The sequence below is a fragment of the Sitophilus oryzae genome, unplaced genomic scaffold (assembly GCF_002938485.1).
Source record: "Sitophilus oryzae breed Bouriz unplaced genomic scaffold, Soryzae_2.0 scaffold_467_pilon_pilon, whole genome shotgun sequence".
Classification (NCBI taxonomy): Eukaryota; Metazoa; Arthropoda; class Insecta; order Coleoptera; family Curculionidae; genus Sitophilus; species Sitophilus oryzae.
Window position 1 is genome coordinate 1,920,407 of NW_022147048.1, and position 17,107 is coordinate 1,937,513.

The 17,107-nt window shown below is 33.9% G+C and overlaps 1 protein-coding gene across 3 annotated transcripts in view; it reads right to left on the reverse strand.

Annotated features, from left to right (window-relative positions):
* The window catches only part of LOC115886095 (apoptosis-stimulating of p53 protein 1), a 451,411-nt gene that overhangs the window by 360,199 nt on the left and 74,105 nt on the right, over positions 1 to 17,107 (reverse strand). The window contains exon 1 of one of the 3 annotated variants that reach the window (XM_030905150.1): positions 10 to 123. The exons of the other annotated variants lie outside the window; for them this stretch is intronic. The gene's annotated coding sequence lies outside the window, so the exon portion shown is untranslated. Of the gene's footprint in view, positions 1 to 9; positions 124 to 17,107 lie in introns of those variants that run through there. 3 annotated transcript variants of the gene reach the window in all.

The following is a 17,107-nucleotide window of genomic DNA, read 5'->3' on the forward strand; positions in this document are numbered from 1 at the left end:
GATAAGTACCTAAAGAGCAGCAGTTGTACGGCGTCCGTTGAAAGTCGTGCCTAACCTTTGCATTCCAAATCTCCGGTGGGTACTCGGTAACAAACTTTCCAAAACGATCTTTCACTGAGACAGAAGAACACTATTTTCACTCACTGCGCGCACTAATACCACCCTAACGCGTACTTTTCGTCACAAAACGTCGGTTTTTCGTTAAAAGAAATCGTTGAAACGATGGAAAAGATGGTATATAGAACCGTTGGAAAGGCGGCGTGACTACGCGGGTACCATCGAGTCTTAAGTTCGTACTGGGCGATCGGCGGTTCGGCGGTACGGCGACCAACCTGTGTGCGACTCGTGGGAGAGGGCAGCGCGGGGAAAGGGATATACGCCACTACGGCAGTACCTGTGTAAAATGTGGCCGCGGTACTGCTGCGTGGTTTCATTTCAACGCCGGTCACGATGTGGATTGTCTGCGGGCGCTGCAACGGCCGGTACCGCTTGTACCGGGGCCATCAAAAATGTTTTATAAAAAAAATCACCAGTGTCAAAAATTACAGTTGGGTTTGGAACCTTTGGTACATCCTACACACAGCAAAATAGAACACTAATTCAACACAATGCACCAACACGAAATAATATCTACCATCACAACGCGGCAGAAGCGTTCAATGCCATGCATAGGCCCAGAACCAATGACTAAAGAATACAAGGACATATAACACCCGATACCAAATAGTTACCATGGCTCCAAACCACAGTTTAAAGAATATAAATATATCAGTTGACCTACTCTTCGCCCGTATCAAAATTCCTCCCGCCGCTCCCCGCCTGTCTTGTAGACTTGGGTCAGTCTACATCCGTTGCTCGACGTGTTGAGTCACATCCGTTGTTGTCAGTCTACATCCGTTGTTGACTTGGACCGCTGTGTACAAGTTTATTTTAGTTTTGTTTTCGGTCCGACGCATATGGTGAACCAAAAATAGTGTTTTAGTTGTTAGCGAGAGCGCTAGACCAGTAGTCCGGTGGTTTTGAATTTTGGCGGTACGATCTGTGATTGTCACGGCTACCGCTAGATGGCGTAGAGCGTCTAGCGCTCTCGCCATAGTAGTACTTATTGTACTCAAATTTATTCTCTGCTTTTCGTTGGTCAGATCGAGGGTTACAGCAAAGTCGGCCTGACGATGGAGAAAAATCTCCGAAACCGGTCGTCGAATGACTGTTCGGCTGTTCCCTTCGGTCTGATGAACTTAATGCATAGAATAAGCATATATGTAGGGTTTTTTGGCCCCTTTTTCCACTACTCGTATTTTTGTTCATTTAAGATATTTATATGTTTGATATATGTTTTTACTACGCATATGGTGTAAGCGACGGTAGGTACCATACTAATTAAATACGAAAAAACGTATTAAAATGTTAACAAAAGTTACAAAACTAGTATTAACGTATAGCACGAGTATATCACATATCAAGTACATATATTATAATATCAGAAAAAAGAAACGCTAAAAAGCTGGAGTAGAATGTTTATTTACTCCTGGCTTTCTTATCTTGTTGCGGCTTTTACGCTTGAAAGCTGAATACCATCACCATTCTAATAAGTTTATACAAAGTTCACTACATAAAACAAATTATTAAAAATCGTTAAAATTGTCGTTGTTGGCGAGCTGGTGACTCATCCGTAGGCTCCAAAATAATGGCGTCTAACAGCAAAAATTCTGTTCCAGCCCGTATATGGGCGTTACGGGTCCCTGTATCCTTTAGTCATTGCCCAGAGCCCTTCTGCGACGTTATCTGGACAAAAGCAGTCACAAGAATGGCCAAAAAACGGTGGATGGTAAACAAATCTCTAGAATGATGGAAAAATTCACCAGCACAGAGTCAAGCGAAAAATTTCTTAGTAGAATCGTAGAACTTTCGCCAAAATTCACCACAGACTTGATAAGCAAAAAGAAAAAGACAGTTAAAGCTATATTTGTTCTACTGACAGGGCACTGTAAGGTCAATATAAAGCTGACAGGATTGACGGACGAAGTCATGTGCAGAGTTTGTCAATCTGACAAAGAGACGACAGAGCACATTTTATGTCGGTGCAACAGCCCGGCAAATGTGTGGTTCTTTATACTAGGCAATGATAGGCCATTCACACAAAGATCTTCATGGAGCATTTAATCTCGAAGTTGCTAGACTTTTTGAAAAGGATAGGACTGGAGAGTGTAACCCGAGGATCAGAAGAGGACAACACTAAATCCGAAAAATGTAATCTTGATTTGATTACTTTGTGACTTTACCCTGTAATTGGTTATAAAGCTTCGGGTATTGTATACTCCATTAATTCGCTTCAACGCTAAATAAAACAAAGTACTTTTGTTGGGAGGTCCATGATGTCTTCAATTTTTTTTCTCTTCCTAGAAGACCTACAGAAATTGCAATAACAATATTACTATAACAGATCAGTTTGTTAATATATGTTATCAATTCGATTTTTGGAGTATTTTCTTCTAACTATTTTTTTTTCTTATTTCTACTTCAATGGTAGTCGTTCTTCTTGTTTAGCCAGTGAAGAGAATATCCCTAATTTCAATTAGAAATTACAAAGTGAAGCGTAATGAAATAATGGGCAGAAAATATTACATGTTTAGTGTAAAAAGTTAAACGATATTTTTAACGAAGGGATAATGGTTCATTAAAAGTTTGTTTTTTCTTTGCCGACTTTATAATTTTTTTACACATACTATTAATTATTATGATAGGCAAATCCAATAACATTTATTAGAGGGAGAGGAGTGTCTTAGAAAAAAGTGTTGGAAATTGATTTGATCGGTTCATTTGACGTAAAAGAATTCCTAGGTATGCACGGTTGAGCGACGACCGCTCGACTGAGGAGGCCCAAAAGATGATAAAATTCTTGGACTTTTTTCAGATTTTCGCCTATAGTTCCGAAACGTTGCGTTCTAGAGAATATTTCGCTATTAGGATTAGGCAAATTAAAGATTAAATTACATTCTCTGTCGAATAATACAATACATTCACTCAATTCCTTCCCCTAGGACATGTAATTCCCCTAGGATATGCAAGACCACCTTGTCGTTGGTGGGGAAGCTCCTGTGTCCAGGGAATTGCACCAAGACATATAACGATGCCGGACAGGGCTACCCCTGTCCATCATACCAGGCACCCTCTGCTGACTGTGGTCATGTCTCGCGGGTAGAGGGTGTGGGAGGGTCTTGGCTTAACCGCTTGGATTTTTAACAGGACACTGTCTCCTCAACGAACACCTCAGTACACCCTGCTAAAAAACAACGGCGAATGTAGATTCTGTGGGGAAACTCACTAGAACACCTCTGTAAGAGATAACCTCTGTCAGGGGCGGATCGTGAATTTGTGGAGCCCTGGGCTGAAACTACTTAGGAGCCTACATAAGTACTCAACTAATAGTCATATCAAAAAACTGTTTCTATAATGATATATTATTATTCTTCTTCTTTACGTGCCGTCTCTTTCGTGGAGGTTGACGATCACACTGGCAAAATCTTTACGATTCTCGGCTTTCCTTATAAGTTCTTCAAAAGTTAGGTGAGTCCAGTTTCTGATGGTTCTCAACCAAGATAGTTTCTTCCTGCCGAGACCTCTCTTTCCTTCAATCTTACCCTTAACTATCAATTGTAAGACGTGGTATTTTTCATTTCTCAATATATGCCCTAAGTATGATGTTTTTCTTATTTTTATTATATTGAGCAATTCTCTTTCTCTGCCTATTCTGCTGTAGACTTCGGTATTTGTGATATGTGGATTTAAGAATATTATGGAAAATCAAGTGTGCTATATTTTTGAGAAGGTAATTTTAAATTATTTTCAGTTAATTAAAAATATAGAGGGTGTCCCAAATAAAAAATCAATTTTTCTGTTGATAACTCTTAAAATATTAATGTTTAAAAAATTATACTTAAACCATTAGGTTCTAAGTAAAAAGGTGCTTTGGAAATGTTTTCATAGAAATACAAAATTTTCCATAGCAAAAAAGATACAGCGATTTGTTAAAAATGCACATTTTTGAAAAACACCCCGTAACTCCGAAACGGTAACAGATATCGATATGCGGTTTTCACCATCATGTTTTTGACAAAAATTGAGCTCCAGACACCGATATTAGTTTTTGTCTATCTCCTATAGAAAAGGGTGTTTCCATTTAAAAGCGTCGAATTTGATCCACCCTGTACATCACTGGTAAGGATTATTTTAAAAGGAATAAATTTCGCAAATACTCGTATATAAAACATCTTCAAATTTTTAAAATAACACAACCTAGCCTCAAGATCTGCATACATCATGCAGATTATATACAGACTAGCGTTACCAAAATACGAAATCAGTCTATTGTTTGCGCAGAGACACACTCCCAGAACCGTCTGATACTTTTACATCTGGTTAAAACGTTCGACTTGTATTCAAATATGGCGGGGAAGGAGATGCTCATCAAATGTCGGAAAGCCGCATTTGAAATGTAGATAGCGCGCTAATTAAAACACTTTCACGGAGACAATAAGGCACACTTGGAGGCTAGCCTTTAATCGGGAGTGTCCTACATAGGCCCGTCTTGGCTTGGGATTCAAATAAACTCTCGCCAACGCATCATCTTACTTTAGAGGAACAATGTACCTATTAGTATTGATCTACATAATATATCAACATATACACGGTGTCTCAGATTTTAATCGGGAAAATTTAATAGACGATAGAACTTGCAAAAATAAAACAAAAAGTTCATATCAACTTGTAAGATTTAGAGCTTCTAAAAAAGAAAAAAAAATAAGATATTTGAAAAACTATTTAATCGATTTTGATATAACTTGACCCGTTTATAATACTTACTATGGGACTTAATTTGATGTAATTAGATTTAAGTTTAATGGCCAGGGGCGGCGGTGGGGCATCACTGTTAAATTATTTTAAAGGAAAAAATAGGCACGCCTCTGCTTTTTTAGAAGTTTAATATTATTTTTGGATTTAGTAATTAAAAATATTATTTTTTTGTTTCCTGACTTTTTTGTCTATCTTGCTTACTTCTTGCGAAAAAAATTAAATTCTAATTGGTAATTAATATTATAAATGGTATTCTAATGGTACCCTGTATCTCGAAAAGGAAGCTTTAAATCTTACAAGATGATATGAACTTTTTGTTTTATTTTTGCAAGTTCTATCGTCTATTAAATTTTCCCGATTAAAATCTGAGACACCCGGTATATTCAAACCCTTATAACTTTTGTCTGGAGAGTGTACAAAATTAGCCGATTCGTTTAATATAAACAAAATTCAACTTCGTAGCTGATGGGGGGGGGGGCATTGCAAATTGTCAAACCCTCATAACATATTGTTGATAAAGAACATTGTATAGATCTTAATAATTTAAAATTAATTAAACAAGTCTCAAATTACAGGCAATTAGATGCATATGAAAGCATCAGAATTAATAAATATAAAGATAGTATGAACAGAGACAACGGTCCAATTCCTTCAAGTTCTTTGTTCCTACTACTCTAGTGGCGGAAATCTAACTGTTACGCTCAGTGGGCTCTGACTCGGTTGGCTAATTTCAAATTTTTAACCCGTCATAACTTTCGTCAGGAGGGTGTACAAAATTGTGCAAAATTAGCCGAATCGATGTACATAGAAATAAATCAATATCGTAACGGATGGGGGGAACGGTCAAGTTTGCCCCCCGTTTAAAAAAACGGCTCTGGTTTCTTTTAGGTAAATGTGCAAAATATAATTTATGGTGTGCAAAATGTGTGCAAAATAATGGTATACTATCTATTTTTGAATTTTCTCTAGTACGGGGGGCAAACTTGACCGACCCTTTCAACTCATGTATTAGAAAGAGACAGATAGTAGGTTACTAGTACGATCGTACCAAAAAATAATGTTAGGACATAAATGTGTACCAATTTTTAACTTATTTTTATCTGCAGAACATGTTGCCAAAGTTTCCCTTTACATATCGGTTCACCCTGTCTATTTTAATTTTAGCAACTGGTTTACTGAATTTATTACATTCCAAATATACAGCTATAAATATCAGTATCTGTATTCCAAACACATAACAAAAAATTAAATAAAGTTGTTAATATACAGAAATTATTACATTAATTGGTTATGTTTCTTAATTATATTTAATTTAAATGTATTGGATAAAAACTAGGATATTATTATTACAAATTAGTAAAGGCGTGATAAAATTAATTGTATTAGCTTGTCCTATTCGCTGTCAATATATATTAATTAATTTGTAATTATATATAGGCATAACAAGCTATGGTTGATTAATTTTGGTAATTACCTATTCGATTTGATTAGATGTAAATAGAAAATATTTATTTATTCAATGGTGAATTAAATTGTCTTTGCCAAAAATTCAAGTAGGTATTTACTACCAAAGGATCGAAAAAACGGCGTCAAAGACGGTTAGGAAATGACAATCGATGATGAATTACAATCGTGGAATTCTAACAATTGACATAAAATGTATAGAGATGGTATGGTAGAGTCAATATCTGCAAGTTAACAAAATGTGGCTTACAGTGATCAAGGTAACCCACTCCTGCGAGGATTCGCACAGCCTTCTTTTTCACTTCTTTCACGAGAGTATTTTATTTCTATAAGAATTGCTAACATTTCTGTTAGGCTTTTGCCACGTGATTAATATTTTCCAATAGAAAGTCATGCATTTGAGGTGGACATCGAAAGATGGTGTTTGGCGGTATTGACGGGATAAGCCCGATCAGCCACACGTTGTTGTGTGATTTTTGTCGCGTTCCCTTATTTTGAATAGTACAACGGTATTTATTGTATATGACAGTTGTTAGTGACAAAAAGGAGAATTGTAGCGTTTACAGGTAATGTGTTGTTTAAGTAGTTGTTTAGAATGATCAAACGTTAATATTATTTCAGTAGCATTATGGCGACCAAAGGTTTTCTTGAAGAGTGATGGAAACGATGCCGGGCTGAAACGATGCATTGTGATTTTGAATTTAACGCTGGACGAATTGAACAATTCAAATTTGCAAAGTAATATTTCGCTAGATGATGAGAATTCAGATGTAGAGGAATACGAAGTCAAGCTAGCGAAATTGTTAAAAAGGTGGAACTTACTACAGTATAAAAGGTAAAAAAATATATTGATGAACATTACAGAATGTACAGGGTGAGTCAACGACAGAGTAAAGTCCATTATCTCCTTTGTTTTGAGATTTACAAAAAATGTTAAATATAAAAGTTATAGGGAGGGTTAAGATACACATTTTAAAATTATTGTAGAATATACAGGGTGCTTCAAAAAAGTGTTGCGGATATAACATGTTTTTTTTTAAATGCAACACACTATTTTTTATTTTATTTTTTTAAATTCTACGTAAAATTCTACAACTTTTTTTATCTAATAAAATTTTTTTTTATAATATACAGGGTCCGGCAGTAATGCGTCGGGCCATCTGTAACTCCTAGAATAATAAACTTCACAATTTTGTTAAAGTCCAAACCTAAAGTATGTACGAGGATGTATTTCAGGAAAATATTTCAACTTCTATAGGGTGGCTCAAAAATGTGTAACTGGATCGGTATGTTTTTTTTTTAATGGAACACCCTGTATATTATTGCATTTTTGGCTTCCTTTCGGACCACTCTACATAATATATATGAGTAAATATATTTCGATAATATCAGAGATATTAATAAATAAATAAAAAATATATTTTTTCCAACCTTCCTTATTTTTTTGTACTTTATGAAGCACCCAGTATATTCTACAATAATTTAAAACGTGTATCTTAACCTTCCCTATAACTTTTGTATTTAACAGTTATTTGTAAACCGCCAAACAATTATTGAGATAATACTCTATCTTTGACTCATCCTGTACAGAACATAATGTACCAGAGCAAAATAGAGGCAGCATAATCCATCGCAACGCGATGTAAAAAAATAATGAAGCATAGTTTGTTCTACTCGTTGCACCCTTCTACTCGCGACATGCATCGCTTGGAATTTAAGTTAATTGCTTTATGTTTGATTGATTTTGGTCGTTGGTTCGAGATTGGTAAATTAGAGAACACGCTTTTGCCAATTATCCTTCAGCTTAAATTCTCTCGATAACGATACATCACGGTAAATCCAAAGCAAGGGCCAAAAACCGCAATTGCCTCGTCAAACAAATCGACTGCTTAAGCAGTGTCGACCGCCTTTCAATTTGCCAGACCCCCATTTACATCGTTTCATCCTACACCAATGAGTTGAAGGAAATTTGCGAATTTCGTAAAGATACATGAAATCTAAGATTAAAGCCTAGATAATTTTTATGTAGCAAAATAAAAACACTAAATCACCACAATACACCAAAACACTTTTACTTTTACACTGGACGCGCGTTTCGCTAACCATGTTAGCATCATCAGCAGATGATTATAAACTAAAGTACAATCTACAAGTTGAGCGTTTATATACTCGCTCAGTGGGCACCGAGTGGGCGTGGCAAAATCTAGCCAACCGAGTCAGAGCCCACTGAGCGTAACAGTTAGACTTCCGCCACTAGTGTAGTAGGAACAAAGAACTTGAAGGAATTGGACCGTTGTCTCTGTTCATACTATCTTTAGATTTATTAATTCTGATGCTTTCATATGCATCAAATTGCCTGTAATTTGAGACTTGTTTAATTAATTTTAAATTATTAAGATCTATACAATGTTCTTTATCAACAATATGTTCGGCAACGCAAGATTTATCAGGTCTACCATATCTTATCTGAGCTAAATGTTCTGTAAATCTAGTTAATATTGATCTTCTAGTTTGCCCATCATATTTCTGATTACAATCTTTACAAGAAATTTCATAAATACTCGACCTTTCCAGTGGAGGTGTTTTATCCTTTGGATTACCTAATAATTGTTGTAATTTATTATTAGCACTATACACAAGTTTATAATTGACATTCTTAATTTTTTTTAAGAATGTCAATTATAAACTTGTCAAACTTGACATTCTTAAAAAAATTCTTTTTTTTTGTCCTGGCCAGATTAGTGGGGTTAACTCTAATCAATATCCATAAAGATATTGAAATAAATGTTGATGCTGTTATTGATAGGTTTTCCAAACAGCGTACTAGAAAACTTGATTTTGTTTTGTAGTTTTATTTATAGTTTATAGTTTTTATAGTTTTTTATTTGATAGTTTAGAGTTTTTTTTATAGTTTATAGAAAATTAACTAATAAACGTCGTTGTTTCATTTTTGTTTATGTTATTTACCAATCTATATTTCAATTTTTGTGTTATGTTTTTATATCTTTTTGAAGACAAAAAAATCGCCGTCGTTTTAATTCGACAAAAAAATTCCGACGGTGATTTTTTTTGCGACTTAATTATAGTACCACCCCCATAGCATACACCTATCTACGCCCCTGATGTGTTGTGGTTTTTCGAAATGTTTTATGAGGTGATTTCCAGATATTTTAGTGTTTTGTGGTATTATTTTTAGTGATTTTATTCAGAAACAATAAGACAATGGTGCGAACTTGCTTAATTTGCATAAATAGAGACGATTTAAACCTAGAAGTTTGATTTCGAAGGTGAGTAAGGCTATGTTACATCAGTGCGGTGCCCGAAAGGTAAAATAGGAAAAAATCTTTGGAAATATTAGTAAATCACACAGTTTTGGAATATCCCGTTATAAGTAATGAACCATTACATTAAGTTAGTTTCGTCACGTTTGGGTTTATTGAATATCTTGAACATAATATTTAAATATTATCAAAACCAAGTATACAAATGCGAATATTAATTTGTTGAAAAAATATATAAAAAAATTAAAAATGTCACAATTACGAAAAATGTTCAATAGTGATATACCATATGATCGAAAAAAAAACGGCGTATATGGGGAATGTCATCGATGTTCATTTCTAAGCCAACTGGACGCCTTTTTTTTCGAACATACTGATTGTTATTAGGATTTTTAGTTATTAAAGATGATTTTTAAGTGTAAAATCAAAATAGATTTATATAATGGATATATCATACTAAATACCGTATGATCGAAAAAAACACGGCGTCAAAGACTGCTAGGAATACCAATCGAATATAATTTTGGCGAGGTCTATTTCTAGATGTCATTTATTAAAAATTGACATAAAACTTGTCAAAAGCTAATACTGATTATAGAAAAATTATAAAAGGATAGAACGTTTCCAGAAACACAAATCGATATCCAAAAAAAATTTTCGAATTTATATTACACCATTTAAAAATCAAATACAACCTTAAGGCGTACTACTGCCAGTAAGTGTCATTAAAAAATAAACAAGAGTAGGGCTCATGACATATCACCTTGCCAAAATTATCACCGATTGTCATTTTTGACGCCGTTTTTTTTTTTGATAGTATAATTGTTGTAATAGAGGAATGTATTTTTTGTTTTGTTTATTAAGACAAAAAATATATATATTTTAAAAGATAAATGCGTCTTTGTTTGATATGTTTTATTGAATAGTTAATTATTTATTCAGTACAAGGTCCCGATTATCCGCGAAGAAACTGATCCAGAAATAAGTAAATATTTTAGAAATTTTCTTTAGTTTAACAAAGATCTTTATTATTGTTGTTATAAATAGTAATATTTTTATACCTAATATTAAATTGCAATTTGTCACGACAGTTTTAAAATATTCTCATTTTTCACCGTTGCTTCAATCAAAATAATACCATTAATTCACATAAATGTTTCATAAAAGTCGTCTTCGGCTCTTATTCATTGAACGCTTGATGGATTATATTACTACTGGAGCAATTTACAGACATTACTATAGAAATGTGCATATCATAATTTCAATTAGTTATTTTCGTATAGAAGTGATTGGAGTATAGAAGTAGTCGTTTTCAAAATTTGAAGAGCCACAACAATATATCGTATCCAAAAATCATATTTACGAGAATATAATATTAAATAATTATATATTACAATCAAAGTAACTACGCCACTGACACACGTTCTCAAGATCTCTGAACAGCGTTGCCATTCTCTCGGGAATCCTTCATGACTGCGATCAGCCCGTCTTGTTCCCACTCGCATAGAACAAGAAACGAATGTCTGATTCTGATCTTTTTCTTTTTATGAATGAAATGCCGGGTCTACTTTATTTAGAGGTCATTGTATGGAGCCCTAAAAAAATGAAATGTGCCAGGAAAAAAATCTTATTTAAAATTAATCTAGAGTATATCTTAACCAGATTGAAGAAAAAATATCAGCCGAAGAAAAAAGGAAAGACCGACAGAACGAGGAACGAAACGAAGGCTATTATTAGGGTATTTTTTTTTCAGGGATAATGGGGCGCCCCAAAACATTAGCTCCGAAAAAAACAGTTTTTCGTCGAGTTGCGATAGATAAAAGCGTATAGAAAGAATAAGGAAAAGAAACGCCGCATTCCAACAGGTGTTTATGTGACGAACGAAGAATTCAGCCCGCGAGGCGACATGTGAAGTCAAACCATGTAGGTGGGCATTTAGATATCACGAAGGTCTAGCCGGGAGGCTGAACTAGCGTCTACGCCCTACTAGTCTACTCGGGCACCCGACAATGTTGCCAAGTGCTAGATGTTAATTTTCACTACGTTCAAAGTGAACGTTAGTCATATCTAGAAATATTTTTACTATGTATATATACAGGGTGTCCCAGAAATGAGTGCAGATATTTTAAAGGGTGGTAGATCTGGTCAAAATAAACATATTTTCTCTTTACCATTTTTAAAATAAATTGAAAATAACCGAATTATTTAACTTTGAAAATTTTAAAAAATAATCGCAACATTTTGAGAACCGCCGGCAGATATTGCCAACTACATCCAATTACCCGGATCAAGCCCGGATTTCAGTTAATTCGACGCACTGTGTTGCCATATGGACAAGAAAGTATATGTTTAAAAGTAAGTCATAAAATCACAACACCTGAGGAGTTTGCAGAGATGCATTACATTTTTAAGATTGTGATATTATTACATAAAATGAATTAAAAGTTAAACGTTTAAAAGTTAAAAAAGTTAAATTAAAAAACTTACCCAACATTAAAAAAGATACTTATGACAGATCGATGTAACTGCGACAGTTCTCTTTTTCGATACACACTTAACTAAATACACTTCATTGTGCTGCTTACTTGTACGTGCTATTATAAAAACTGCTAAAATAACAGTCCCCATTTTTAACTTAACACATTATTTTCGTATAGGCTTCATCACAATTTGAACCACTGATTTACAAAACACCTTGAAAAGCACACATTACACATTACTTTGAATATCTTTCTGAATGAATAAATGTTGAGAATTATTGTCTCTTACCGCCACTTTACGAACTACTTTCAATTAAGAAAATACATGTTTCACTCAACAATTTTAAATACGTATTTTGCTTTTTCGCTATTTTTTCGATGTATTTCGACAATTCCGTCAACAGTCCAACCGTCGGCCAAGACAGCCACGCATCACTGGTTGGTAATTGCTCACTACTTCTTTGTCGCGCCGGCGTGTCGAGCTTGCGTCATGCGAGGTTGCCGTAGTTTCAACAATTTCAAATTCAAGATACTCGAAGCAATCAAATTCTTATTAAATTTTAAAAATAAAACAGAAAAACATGAAAGGAAACAAACAAAACACAAATGAATTGATTATTGATAAGGTCACAAAAAAGAAATTTCTAAAATGTTTATCGTAATTCAGAATTCAATATATCGAAAACAACCCGATGAATAATCAATTCATTTTCGTTTTGTTTGTTTCCTTTCATGTTTCTCTGTTTTATTTTTAAAATTTAATACAAATTTGATTGCTTCGAATGTCTTGAATTTGAAATTGTTGTAACTACAGCAACGTTGCTTAACATCGTCGTCTGACGCAAGCCTGCCACGACGGCGCGGCTCAAAGGACCAGTTCACACGTGGCACTCTTGGCCGACGCGCGACGTTTGGGCTGTCAAAATACATCGCAAAAATAGCGAAAAAAACAAAATACGTATTTAAAATTGTGAGTGAAACATGTCTTAGATTGAAAGTAGTTCGTAAAGTGGCGATAAGAGACGGTATTCAAAGTAATGTGCGCTTTTCAAGGTGTTTTGTAAATCAGTGGTTCAAATAAAACAGAGAAACATGAAAGAAAACGAATATTGAATTCTAAATTACGATAAACATTTTAGGAATTTCTTTTTTGTGACCTGGTTGTGAATAATATGATCAATCATTTTCGTAAACGTCATAAACGTAATGTTTTAGTTAATTTTCGGTGGTTTTTGTTAAGTTTTCATTGAAAGGGTAAGACTAAAAATAATTAATGTGTTTTTTTTTCTATAATAATTATTAATAGATGATACACTGATAAAAATTTAACATTTTATCAATTTTTGAGTAGAAATTTTTCTATGAATTTATAAATGTAGAACTATGTAGAATGTGGATAACATAGGAGGTTGCAACACTGCAAGGTTTAGATACACCGTAGAGAAATCTCAGGTGAATAAACAAGTGGCACTAAAAAGTTTTTTCAAATTTCCCGAAAATGTCAAGAAAAATTTTAAATTTTCAACATTTTTTTTTCGCAAAAAACCCTCATAGGCGTGTTTCTGGGGTTGAACTATACTACCAGTTAAAATATTTGCACTTATTTCTGGGACACATATATATATATATATATATATATATATATATATATATATATATATATGATTGATATATATATATATATATATATATATATATATATATATATATATATATATATATATATATATATACGATTGATATCGGAGATGGAGACCTAACCTCTGCAAAACCCTTTCAGGTATTGGCTTTTGTCTAAGCACTGTGAGTGTATGATGAGTTATAACTTATAGGCCAGTGCAAATAATTTTGAATTTGCAAATATTCTTAGAAAGCTGCGACCATTGAAAATAGTCAGCCTGAGTAACCCTTATTGACATACTAAAAGTCCCCATTTGTCCGATGTGTGCGTCATTAAAAAAAATCGGCCGTCATCATGAATTTTGGTACTTTTTGGGAAGAAATGTAAATAACTCGAAAACGGTGCGTTATAGCGGAAAAGTTCAAGAGGTGAAAATTAAAGAGAATAAAAAACTCTATCAGAATCAGTAAAGAATAGTTTATTATCCTAACGCAGTGACGTACAATTTTTTTTTTAAATCGAGCAATTTTTAAAAGGAATCACCGAAATGCAATAAATTACTATTTTTTTAAGCTTATTAACAAATAACATGGATATTTAGCATCAATTCAACTAAAATACAGTCCTTGTGACATTTTCAAGAAATATTTATTGGTGGTTTAATAATATTTCAAAATTAACAAAAATTGTCAAAGCTATCCTTTACTAAATACATGTGTACTAATAATGTGCGAAAGCAGCCTCCACCTTGTTCCGGTTGTGGCTATTTGCACTTAAACCAAGGTCTTTTTGTTACCATTTTGTAAACAACTTGTTTTTAAAAATACAGTGACAGTTTGAAAAATTAGGCTACAGGTTGGAAGAAAAAAATAAAATGTAATAAACTACTTGCGAATGTCTTTTTGACATAAATGTCATCTACGATCTTAACCTAAGATCTTAACACTTTTTCATTATGATAAATACATTATAAACATACCCTTACAAATCGAATAACAATAATTCAAATTATGACCATTTTAATAAAAATGTGTTTCCAACCTGTAACCCAACTTTTCAAACTGTCATCTCTAGAAAAAAAAATGAAATTTACAATTTTATTCGATTGGTTCTTCATCGACCCGGGCAACGGCTCAACTACGTCGAAACACGGGTTCCCATTAGAACACCGAAGTTAAGCGACGTAAGACGATGCTAGTGGATGGACGGATGACCAGTTCAAAACTTTGCATCGTGCTGTTGTCCAAAAGGGAAAAGTGTAAAATCTATTGATACACACTGCTCATTCACGCCGGTTCAAGACCGGATGAGATCGGATATCTCGTGAGTAAGAGTTAATTTAGACACTTCCTAAGTCGGTAGAGAAAAGAAGCATGTTATCCCCCATGATATGGCCGAGGACCGCAGTTCGGATTCCGCGTAAACAAGTAGGTCCCGTCCAGTTTAGCCATTGCAGCAGAAAGGAGACGTTAACTTGAACCTCTTTTCATCGACCGATATTTGTTTGTTCTCGCAAGAAATACCATTACAGTTACCACACAAGTGTGACACAAGCATGAACATGGCCATATTGGATTTTAAATATGTACCATTGCGATTAAAAAAAATAGTACAACAAAATATGATTTAATCTGCTGGTCTATATTCTTGTGTCAGTGTCACGTAATTTTTAAAAAAAATGCTTCAGAGCAAAAATTTTAAAAAAAATGCTTCAGAGAAAAAACTTCAGAGCAAAAATCGATTATATTTACGCGATTAAGGGATGGGGTTCCCATAAGGGACATTGCAGATGCATTAGGGATAAACAAAAAAACAGTGTTGTTGGCTAAATCCAAAATTCAATATAATTCAAATATCCTTATAGAACAGGAGTTCCATCTGGGACTACTAATTCTTGTACTACTTTTTTTTATCGCAATGGTACATAGTTTATTACATCCAGATTTGCAATTACAGTAAATCATTTTCAATACAAATTCTAACTAACTGATTCTAACTAAGGTATCCGTTTTTTTACTCCATCCACATTCTGTTGCCACTTCTCCGTTATTTAGCCAATACTGCATTTATAAATAGGTCCCATAATAATGATTTTCAGCTGCGTTAGTTGTTGGAGGTAAGGTAGCTAAATCCAAATTTTTACTATAGCAAAATTAAGGTGGTGGTAATTTTTTATTTTTGTGAGTGTAGTAGGAAAGTTAAGGTGGTAGTAGTCTATTTTTTGGGTGGTAGTAAACTAAAGTTAAGGTGGTATAGTTTATTTTTGGGGGTAGTAGCAAAATTAAAGTGTTAGTAGTCTATTTTTGGGTGGTAGTAGCAAAGTTAAGGTGGTAGTAGTCTATTTTGGGTGGTAGAACAAAGTTAAGGTGGTAGTAGTTTAGTTTTGGGGTGGTAGTAGCAAAATTAAAGTGAATAATTTATTTTTGGGTGGTAGTAGGAAAATTAAGGTGGTTAAGCAGTTTTTATTGTTTGGAGGTGATAGTATCTAATTTTTGGGTGGTAGTAACAAAATTAAGGTGGTAGTATTTTATTTTTGGGTGGTAGTATTTTATTTTTGGGTGGTAGAAGCAAAATTAAAGTGGTAGTAGTTTATTTTTGGGTAGTAGTAGCAAAATTAAAGTGGTATAGTTTAATTTTTTTGGAAGTAGTAACAAATTAAAGGATAGTAGTTTAATTTTTGGGTGGTAGTAGCAAAATTATGGTGGTAGTAGTTTATTTTTGGGTGGTAGGTAGCAAAAGTTAAGGTGGTAGTATCTAATTTTTTTGGGTGGTAACAAAGTTAAGGTGGTAGCAGTCTATTTATTTTTGGTTGGTAGTAGCAAAATTAAGGTTGGTAGTAATTTATTTTTGGGTGGTAGTAGCAAAGTTAAAGGATGGTAGTAGTTATTTTTGGGTGGTAGTAGCAAAGTTAAGGTGGTAGTAGTCTATTTTCGAGTGGTTGTAACAAAGTTAAGGTGGTAGTAGTCTATTTTTGGGTGGTAGTAGCAAAATTAAGGTGGTGGTAATTTATTTTTAGGGTAGGCTTAGTTGGTAGTAGGGTAGTTGGTAGTAGTTTTATTTTTGGGTGTAAGTAGCAAAGTTAAGGTGGTAGTAGCATTTTGGGTGTAGTAACAAAGTTAAGGTGGTAGTAGTCTAGTTTTGGGTGGTAGTAGCAAATTTAAAGTGGTAGTAATTTATTTTTGGGATGTAGTAGCAAAGTTAAGGTGGAAGTAGTCTATTTTTGGGTGATAGTAGTCATTTTTGTTTGGTAGTAGCAAAGTTAAAGTGGTAGTAATCTATTTTTGGGTAGTAGTAGCCAATTAAATTGGTGGTAAGTAATTTATTTTTGGTGGTAGTAGCAAAGTTAAGGTGGAAGTAGTTTATTTTTGGGTGGTAGTAGTTTATTTTTGGGAGGTAGTAACAAAATT